Genomic DNA, 10657 nt, shown 5'->3' with positions numbered 1-10657 from the left:
CGTGCACACAGCCGTGGCCCCACCTGCCCCGTGGAGTGCAGCCTGGTGGCGGGCGGCTGGGGCTAGCCTCCCACAGCACAGCCTGGCCCAGCCCACCCTGTGTAGACCTGGAGGCACATGCCCACTCTCATGCTGTCCCAGACCAGCAGCGTGCAATGGCAGGAACCCACATCTCTGAGTCCTGTGCCCCACACTGCCCTGGCTGGGCAGCTTGTCCCAGCCCCAGCCCCAGTCCCTCCCTCACTGGGACAAGTTCTCGACCACACTGGACGCAACTGCCTGCAGCTGGTAAGTCTGCTGTGGTGGGTGGAGGAGGGAGGGAAGGGGCGTGCGGGGGCATATCAACACCCTCCGCCCACCACAACAGACTTACCAGCTGGAGGCAGCTGTGTCCAGCATGGTCGAGGACTGCTGCCTGTTTTGTCTATGGCCGAACCTCCAAATTGGTGCCAAATCTCTCCAAATCAAATCGGCTACTGAAGCTTCGCACAGCTCTAGTATGCATGTAGGTAGCTGAGTAAGTTTTGAAGAAAGAAAGAGGATCTTTCCATATTTTGCCCCAATAACTAAATTACAAATGTTGAAATCATTCATCTGGAGCCACAGCAAGACACCTTACATTTTTGGCTACAGCAGACCTATTATGAACTATAGTTCACCTAGGAGGCAAGATATCTGGGTTCACTCTCAAATACCTGAACTCTAAGGTCCCCCTTGCCTAGAAGAGATGTGAACCTACAACACACACTTTCCTCCACATAGTGCTCTAGCTATCATGGCACAATTCAGGCATTAGCCAAGGCCCTCTCCAGCACTCTTTTTGAAGCTAAGATGGAGCCCCTTGCCTTTAATAGCCATTGGATAAAATGCCTGATAAGAAGCATAATGGGAACACTTCTTTCCCATTGCAAGCAAGGGTTCTGATTACAAATGAAGGACTATTCCTTTCCAGGCCACCATCTTTCTCACTCACATGCACACCTTCACATTTGCTCTCTTTCTACTAGGCCCACATAGCTCTTGGTCTCATTTACCCAGCTTACTGGGGCCAGCTTCAAAAGGAGAGACAGAGTCCTCTGGAAAATGCCTGATGTGTAATTACTAAAGTGCTATATAAGAAGTTAGGTTTATATGGGTTCAAACCTCAGCCAGGCTGTGGGGCTTTACACCTGTCTCTGGCTTCCATTTTGGAGTCCATTCTTTGGTGTTGCTATATCTCTGTGGGTAGTGAAAGGCTTCCATTTTCTGTGGTATCTGGTTACTCCCTAAACAGTATTATATATAACTTAATATAATTTTTTTCTAGATATTTGCATATCCCTCCTCACCCTAGTGTTTGCTGCCTTCTATGTCACAGCACTCTACAAGTTTAGCTTATGCTGTTTTACACATGAAGAAACTGAGGCACAAGATTTGCGAGAGATTAAGATTTGAGTTTAAGAGTCTAGTGAAAAATTACAATGGAAGATTATGACTTCATTTGAGCTACACATATCCAGGCCATGTGGCCTTTTAGACTTTATTACATTTATGGTTTATATCCATCTATCTCCTATGGCTTTTGACCATGTATATACTGGAGCTATTGATTCCAATAGCGCTAGGACTGATTCACATCTTTAAATGAGATGTTTCAAAGCTGCCTAAATATATTTGAGATTTGGATCTAAATGCCTTGGAATCCTAATTTGCATTCCAAAAAAATGAATTTGGCCTAGATTTTTAAGATATTTCTGCACCTTAAAGTGCTTTTAGAAGCCCTTACACCAGTCAAGTTACCTAATTCCCTTTGATTTATGTGAAGATTTTTGTGAAGCCTAAGATACTCGGGCACCACGTTTCTAATACATTTATTTTGACTCTTGCTTTTAATGGTCGTTGGACAGCTTTCATTCCCAGGGAGTTCCTTGAGAAATGCATTTGTGTGTCTATTTTATATACGGTATATCTAGAATAGCCCTGAGCTTCCTAATAACCCTGAAATTATGACTCATCCTCATTCACCACTCACATCACCAGTATTTTTCCCATTCTAAAGCAATAGCTGCTTCCATCCAGTTTCTATTCAAGTTGCTTATGTATCATTTCTTACCCTTTGCTGCCATCTGGGGATCCTTCAAGGCAAGAAAAATATGCTTGATATTATCTATATTTTCTGTCTTTTGTCTGTACTATTTGTCTGTGATCAGTTCCCAAAAGCTTCCAGTTGATCTGTACACATTCCAGACTAGTGGGAGCTCACTACCCACTTGGAGTCGGGAATGCTCCCTAATGTTACCACATCCAAGAGTTTCACTTTATTCTTATTAATTCATCATCAAACATAGCATGTAGGCCCAAATCCTGGTAACCCTGATCTCAAAGGAAAACTAGCTCTGATTTCGGTGGGATAAGGTTTTGAGATCATTGTTTGGAGCTGCAATATTCTGTAGGTATCAAAATGCTTCCCATCACAGGTATCTCTAGAAACAGTGATACACTTAACCACACATCATTCATAAGACATGGGAAACATCCTCACTAGATAGCTACTTAGGCTTCATCCCCTGCAATATCTATTAACTATCTTGTCACAACATTGTGCTATGCTAAAATGATGCTACTGTCCCTTTTCATAGATGGAGAAATTGAGGTACAGGCAGATTAAGGGACTCCTGAAAAAGACCAATGGAACTAGAAAGATTTTAATCAGTTGGTGATCAGACCTATTGCCTCCACAGAAGCCAAATCTATCTATATCATATGCAGATGTGACTCCACTGATTGCAGTGCACCTGGGTCTAATTTATATCCACTGGGGAATTGGGCCATTGATCACAACTTGGCATGGCCAGTTTAGACCAGCTAGGGATCTGCCTTGCAGACATTCAAGCCAAATGTGGTCATAACTACTTAGGGGGTCTGAGTACATACTTTCTATTCATTTTAATGGGAAAACATCAACCTGTGCATCGTGTTCAGAGGTAAATATTATTACCATTCAATTAAGAAGAATAGAGTAAGCTCAGTAGGATGGCACTCTGGCTGAGCAGCTATGCAGCAAAACAGGATCTCCCAGGTACACATCATGCTGGGCAGGTCACTAGGGTGAGGAGGGCTATGCAAATATTTGGAAAAAAAATATAGGAAGTTATACACAACAACTTTTATGGAGTAATCAGATGCCACAGAAAATGGAAGCCTTTCACTACCCACAGAGATATAGCAACACCAAAGAATGGCTCCAAAATGTTATCCCACTGATATCAAAGTCCAAATGCACCAGGGATTTCTGCATTGCCACAGAAAAGAAACAAGTAGCCGGTGCTGGAGGAGGACATGGCTATCTTTAAGGCCAGACCAAAACAAGGGGTATGTAGCTATCATTAAGGCCTAGTGACTAGGCCACTTTTTGAGAGAATGAGAGACCCAGATTATAGCCCATCGCAAGACAGAAAACACTTTAGAAATTAACCTGCCTCTTTTTGTACTCTTCACTTAAAAATGATACCCCCTCCTTCATTCCCTGCCCAGGCAGACAAGAGGGAGATACATAGGGCCAGGCCAAGCCAAGGGGTATGTGGCTGTGTGAGATGGATATGCTCCCTCCCCTCCTCACCCCTCCCCAAAAGGGGACTTTTGGATTTAGCCTTGGGCATTACTCCAAGTGGACAGAAACATCTCCACTTTTTCGTTCTTTCTTCCCCTTCCCCCAGTTCCCAAATGAACAGGAAAATAGGAAAAGGGCCAGCTTCCTGGACAGAGGCCTGGGCAGTCAGGACTAGCAAGGGGAACTATCTAGTTTGTGATAGCCAGTCATGCAGACCACATGGTAGTGCTCTTTTCCTGCCTTACAGCAATCCATAAATATTGTGGCAAGGCATGGTTTGTGCCTGCCACTTCAAGGGCCTGAGCTCAGCAGCCAGCGGGTGCCTGATGAGGGCAGCCATTTTGGAATCAGGGCTACCTATATAAGTAGGACAACATTGCCTGGCTGCAAGGCTACTGGTATCAACTGGAGGTAAGGGCAGGAGCTGTAGGGGTTGGTTTATGAGGCTCCTGGTCCTGGGCATGAGCTAAAACTGGAAAATGTCCAGCTGCATGTGGGTGTGTCACATGAGCACCAAGATCTAGATGCTGAGCCTATTCAGGATGTGCATGTAGGTGACTGCCCCTCTGGAAGGAATGATATTGTTCACAGTGTGTGATCAAGTGTGCACTGCCTCCTTCTGGAAGGACTGATGCTGCATTTGTAGCACTGTGTGAGCATGCACTGTCATTTCCTGGAGGGAATGATACTGCTCGCTATGTATATGGGGGTGGGAAACAGGCATTCATCCTGACCCTTGATGGATGAAGAAAGTTTAGCCCAGCTTTAGTCCTGAATACCCTCTTCTATGGGTATTCGCTGCAACTCTGGTCTGTCCTACGTAGTGAGCATGCCTGTTATTACCCTAAAATAGAATAGTTTTCTGATAGCATACTGTTAGGTTAACAATAATTTGGAATATTAAGAAGTATTAGCTTTGCAGCTGAATACAAGGCATGACCTGTGGCCTAGCAATGCAGCTGACCACAAGGCAGAATGATAGCTAAGCCTTTGCTTATGTTAAGTAATCATTTTAACTGTGTTAACCATTTTCTGAGTAAAATGCAGCAAGTGAATCTGTCTGTGTGCTGTAAAATCAGCTACGGCAAGGAACAAGATGAGACAAAGAAGCCATTGTTCTACGTACAGTGATCGTGTCCTTAAGTGGGGGGGGGGGGGGGCATTTTGCCTTTTTGCCGGCTTTATGGTCATTGCTCGAGCAAATAAACTGCAGTCAATTCTTTACCTGCATTGCCTGGTCCCTATTGCAGCTAGACAACGAACTCTAGGGAGTTGTCTCCCACCACACCTAATAAGAGCTGTGGTGGGGCAGTTCAAGAGTGGGGCTACCGTGTCTGCCTGCAATGTGAGGCCTGGAATAGGCATGTCTGCAAGTCACAATAGGGGAGCAGAGAGAGAGAGAGAGAGAGAGAGAGAGTGAGTGAGAGTGTGTGTGGGGGGTGGAAGTGGAGAGTACAGTCTGGGTCCAGGTGAATTATCAGTCATGTGTCCAAGGCAGGAAACATGAGAGAGAGATGTGACTCCTTACTAAAATGCATTAACACAAATGGGAATCGGGTCCAGGACAGGTGGTTGCTGGTTTGCTAACCAAACTGCAACGAGGACCGGGCTTCTGACATTTGGGATGCACAGATCTCAGAAAAAACTGGGCAGGGAAAATCCAGTCCTAAGGTAGCAGAGTGGGCAGAGCAGGATTGAAGGGGATTGTCACAGCTGGAAAGGCTCAGGGCTAGGGAGAGTAAGTGTGGTAAAGTCCGGAATAAGAGATGTTTTTAGAGCTGGTGATGGGAGAGCCCAGGTCTGGGGAGGAAGAGGGGCTGCAGGTCAGCAGTAAGTAAAATTGCCAGAGCTGTGTGGGGAGAGGGCCTAGGAGTGTTATAGCAGGCTCTGTAGGTTATGTTTAATGCACATTGGCAGAGCTATGTGTGTATGTGTATGCACAATTGTTTAGGAGCCCGGTGTTGGGTAGCAGGGGGGCCTACAGGTCATGCACGAGGCTCCTGGGCATAGATTTATGTCCGGCAGAGTGGCACCTTACAGACTAACTGGTTATCTGCCACTGAAGGCTAGACTCCAAGCAGTGTTTTTTGAACGTGACACCTGGGCCTGCCCGCCTGTGCCGACCTCCTGGGAATCTGGGCTGCATTTGTGTGTCGGTGGCACTGGGCCCTGCCCCTCACATTCCTTGCAGATTGTATGAATGGGATTCATTCACAGAATTAATGAATGAAGGCATCACCCTTCCCAGGAACTGGTGATCATAACTTGACCCATATTACCTTACCCGTCAGGGGGCAACTTGACATGCGAGCTGTTCATTTCCTTCCTTCTTAAACTTTAATCTATACTCCCTGACTTTCTTTTCATACCAGCCCCAGAAGACTTCCTCAGACCTGCATTTCCCAAATTACTTTTTATTCTAACGACTCCCAATGGGACCCATCAAGAACAATCAATAACTTTGTTTCTGTCACAGCCCTTAATGCCCAGAGATTTGCCAGATCTCCCTGCAATGTCCCTGGCTCCTTGCCTTAGCACAGTATTCCTTGGAGCACTCGTTAAAGCACATGATGTTATAATGATGGATGTGGGCTCCTACAATTCTCTGGAGCAGCAGGTACTTCACCGCTAATTAGAGAAATTTCTTCTTAGAAGGTGTGCTGCTGAGAGAGTTGTTTTTAATGATTATTGGAACTTTTTTTTTAACTGAAAATGTTATTAGTTTTATCCAAATGAAACAGTAAAGTTCACATGTTTCAAATGAAATGGATGAGAGAGCTTTCCGAGTAGGGGTCTGTCTCTCCAGATCTTTGATTAGATGGATAGAAACAGATGCAACTTATTGGCCAATATGTTCTTGCCATTTCCCTTGACTAGTCACAAGGGGATAGGAGTCTTTGCTTGATCTTTAACCACTACCACTACCATAGCCATGCATAGAAAAGGGTTACAGTTGCATTGCAAAACCTTGTTAGGTTCATTTCCCATTAGCTTTGTCTCTCAACAATTGGGTATACTGTAATGAAAAATATTCTTTAGAACTAACAAAATGAACTAACGGTATTTAAAAAATGAATTCAGTGCTCCTGACATTGAAAATAGCCACTCTGCAGCCCCTGCCCAATGAAGTTCACTATGCATAAAGAATGTGTTTATAAGTCTTGGGTGCAGAGACAGGGAGAGAGAGACAGATAGACAGAGAGAGGATTTATTTGTACATCATTGCAAAATATTAATAACAAAATGTGATGGCCCTCACAAGGAGCCAAGAATGAAATGGTTGTCAGTAATAAAAACACTCATTTGGCCAAACACTGAAACCTGTATAGAAACCACTTGAATATAGAGAATGCAGAATCCTTCAGTATCTGCTTAATGAACTCAAACTGCACAAGAGGTGGGTTCGCTTCTTTTCAGAAGATCTATCTATCATTTTGGTATCTGCTTAATGAACTTGAACTGCACAAGAGGTGGGTTCACTTCTTTTCAGATCTATCTATCATTTTACCTTTCTTCCTCTTTCTGTCTTTTGCTTCCTGGTCTGGGCACATTTGGATCTAAACACTTAGCTTTGTAACAAAATGTGGACTAGTTTGTGTCACGCTGGGCCACTGAAGAGGCGCTCTGCAACCTAAGTAGTCCACAAAGGAGCCCATGGCCAAGACGCCATGCAGCAGTGCCCACTGGAAGTCACCGGTTCTCTTGGTGATGGGTACCCTGCACAGGGTGTGCCAGGACGGGTTGGCTTACCCTGGTCTTGTTGTCACTAGGCATCACCTCCAAGTCATGTCAGGCTATTTTTAATATAATCTCTGCTGCAGTCAGGTCAGGCAGCAAAGACGGGGATGTTGCACACTTCGACCATGAATGTGAACAGTGCCTTCCCAGACAGGATCTAAAGGCAGATCACCTGATTTGTAGCTGGGCACAGGGAGGGACAGCAGAGTGCCAGGCCTGCCACTCTCATTGCTGTCCACCACAGGAGAAACAGGCAGTGATAGAGGTGGTCTGTCTAGTGAGCTGCCACTGAGGAGGACTTGTGGTGTGCAGAGGAGAGGTGACAGCCTAGAAATGAGACAGTAAAGCCACTCTGGGGATGTCCTGTCTCTCAGAGGTGCTCTTAAGACTGCTTGGAAAGTGGTATGAGCATACACACCGTTATAATAACTATGGTGTAAGTTCCTACATAAAATAGAGGAGAATGTGGCTCCATTAGGTGTGTGATGGGTGTAAGCCAGTGGTTCTCAGCCCCTACTGTGTATGTGCAGCTGCGCACTGATAGCTCTTCATCCTTTTGCAATTTATACCCATGCCTTGAGTCATGAAGGTTATCGCACTGCCTCACAGTGGCTATTACAAGCCATTTCCCTTGAGGAAATGGTTACCTCTGAATAGACATGGATACATTACACCTTCACCAGTGTAATTATGACTGCTATGTACTTCAACCTGATTGTCCCTGCAGTGTTCCTACACAAGATTCAAACAAATTACACAAATGTAGGGCTGTACATCTTGTAGTTTCTTGTCTACACCAGCATAAGGCAGGTGACAGATCGATGCACCCTATATGTCTGATCCCCATAAAAATTCCCCTTTCTAATACACTGCTACAGGGGTATATGGTAGCACAGAGTGCTAGGCAGAAAGAAGTTAAAAGCTTCTACAGATCTATGGCTTAATACAGTAGTTTCCAAATTGGTACATGTACCATTGATAGTACAAATGGACATGCTGCTTAGATTTTCACCTGAACAAGTCTTATTGTATTTAGTCTGGGGTACAGCAGGGGTCTCCCCTGCCCCCAGTACCTTTTATTTGTGCTGTTGAGATGCTTGTGCAGAGACTGAGGTGGGACACGGTCATTAAGAGGGTTCATAGATTTCATAGATTTCTAGGGTCAGAAGGGACCTCGCAGATCATCAGTGTGAGCGTTAAGTGACCCCAGCTAGGTGCCTGTCTCTCTCAATCTCTTCTTGAACACCTCCAAGGTAGGGGAAAGCACCACCTCCTTTGCAAGCTCATTCCATATTTTGGCAACCCTCACCATAATGAATTTCTTCCTGATATCCAATCTAAATCTACTCTCCTTTAGTATGTGGCTGTTATTCCTAGTAACCCCGAGGGTCCCAGTGCCAGGTGGATGAGAGTAAGAAGTGGAAGAAGTATTGTATATGGATGATATCAGTGTCATGGTAAGGGACAGATTGTGCCATACTGCTTGTTCTTTGGAACAAGTCTGGAACAGGCCTGGCCATGCCCCCGTGCCTGGCGTTGCAGTAGCAAGGGGAGAGCACCTCGTGGACCCCGGCTTAGGTCCATGCTGGTGGGACAGGGAGGAATTAAACCCCTTCCCTGGCCAGGTCACTCCAGGCTACTGCTGGGGCTGGCCAGGCCCCTCCCACGGGAGCTGCAAGGGAGAAATGCCTGGCAGATCCATGCTGGTGGGACAGGGGAGGGAAGAGTAGAATAAAATTCTTCTTGCTCCCTTCCAGGGCCAGTGTCTGGCCAGGCCCCCACCCCTGCCTGTCTCTGCTCTGGCTGGGGAGCAAAGGGGCAGGACCAGCCCTTCTTGGCTTGGGCAGAGAGCAGAATTCAGCCCGGAGAGCATGCTGGGATGCTGGGGGATTCTTGTTTAACTTAACCAGGAAGAGGTCTGGGACAGAAATTACATAAATCCATTTGAGCTCCATCAGTTAAGCCTGATACTGCATTCAACCAGGTTTATCTCAAACTGGTTTGGGCCATTTTAAAACTGGTTTATGTGCACTGCACTTATGTTCTGTTACGGGTTTAAACCCGTTTCTGATCACTTAAACCAGTCTGTGTGTAACTTGTGTCATTAGCCCTCAACATTATTTCCAAATCACAGATTTATTTATCTTTTACCGTGCTTGATATTTACTCAGTAGTCAGACTGAATGTTTAAAGGAGCCTCCGTTACTTTTAAATATGAGTCAGTAGTTACACTGTCTTCCAGTTATTTGATAGATAGGAACATGACATCTTTGGGTAACCAGAGCACTTGCTACCTAGACAGTAATAATGACAATGGATCAGATTTTCAGGGGAGTTAAAGGGAGATCATAACAAAACCAGACACTTTTCCTCAGTAGAGTCCAGAAGGCTTTAAGAAAATGAAGCCAGCAGCATTAACTTAGTAGTTACACTGTCTTCCAGTTATTTGATAGATAGGAACATGACATCTTTGGGTAACCAGAGCACTTGCTACCTAGACAGTAATAATGACAATGGATCAGATTTTCAGGGGAGTTAAAGGGAGATCATAACAAAACCAGACACTTTTCCTCAGTAGAGTCCAGAAGGCTTTAAGAAAATGAAGCCAGCAGCATTAACTTTAGCTTGTGGATGGCAAAACAGGCACAGAGAACTGGAGCAACTTGACCAGATCACAGACTTCCTCTGTGATAGGCTTGGAAATGGAGCCCAGGTCTACAGGGCCCGACCTCCCCAGGCATGACATCCTCTTTCTAGCACGCTGAGTTCATAGTGACTTCTGAGAATAAGGGATATCAGCACTTAGGATAATAAAAATGTCATCAAACAGGTTATTGTTTATCTACTGACAGTAAAATTTTTAGAGAATGAGTCATGCCGCACTGACCACTTTTCTCAAAGCATCCTTCATTTCTTTGTTCCTCAAAGCATAGATAAAGGGGTTCAGCACTGGAGTGACAATAGAGTTTAGTACATGGACAGTTTTGGTCAAATCGAGTGATTGCTTTATGGAAGGCTTCACATGCAGGAAAATGGTGGAGCCATACCACATAATTTCATAGACATTAGGGCTGGAAGGGACCTTGGAAGATCATCGAGTCCAACCCCCTGCCCAAAGGGCAGGAAGTCAGCTGGGGTCACAGGATCCCAGCAAGATAAGCATCCAGGTTGCTCTTGAAGGTGTTCAATGTAGGCGCTTGAACCACCTCCGGTGGCAGGCTGTTCCAGACCTTGGGGGCTCGGACAGTAAAGAAATTCTTCCTTATGTCCAGCCTGAAACGGTCTTGTAGTAGTTTATGACCATTCGACCTAGTCGTCATCCCTTGGGGC

General features: G+C 45.3%; 1 pseudogene; it reads right to left on the bottom strand.

Annotated features, from left to right (window-relative positions):
- Positions 1 to 10199: 10199 nt before the first annotated feature.
- The window catches only part of LOC106723136, a 5500-nt pseudogene continuing 5042 nt past the window's right edge, over positions 10200 to 10657 (bottom strand).

The sequence above is a fragment of the Alligator sinensis genome, unplaced genomic scaffold (genome assembly GCF_000455745.1).
Source record: "Alligator sinensis unplaced genomic scaffold, ASM45574v1 scaffold1114_1, whole genome shotgun sequence".
Taxonomy (NCBI): Eukaryota; Metazoa; Chordata; order Crocodylia; family Alligatoridae; genus Alligator; species Alligator sinensis.
Note: the sequence above shows the minus strand (reverse complement) of the source record. Positions and strands in the feature narration are given on the sequence as shown.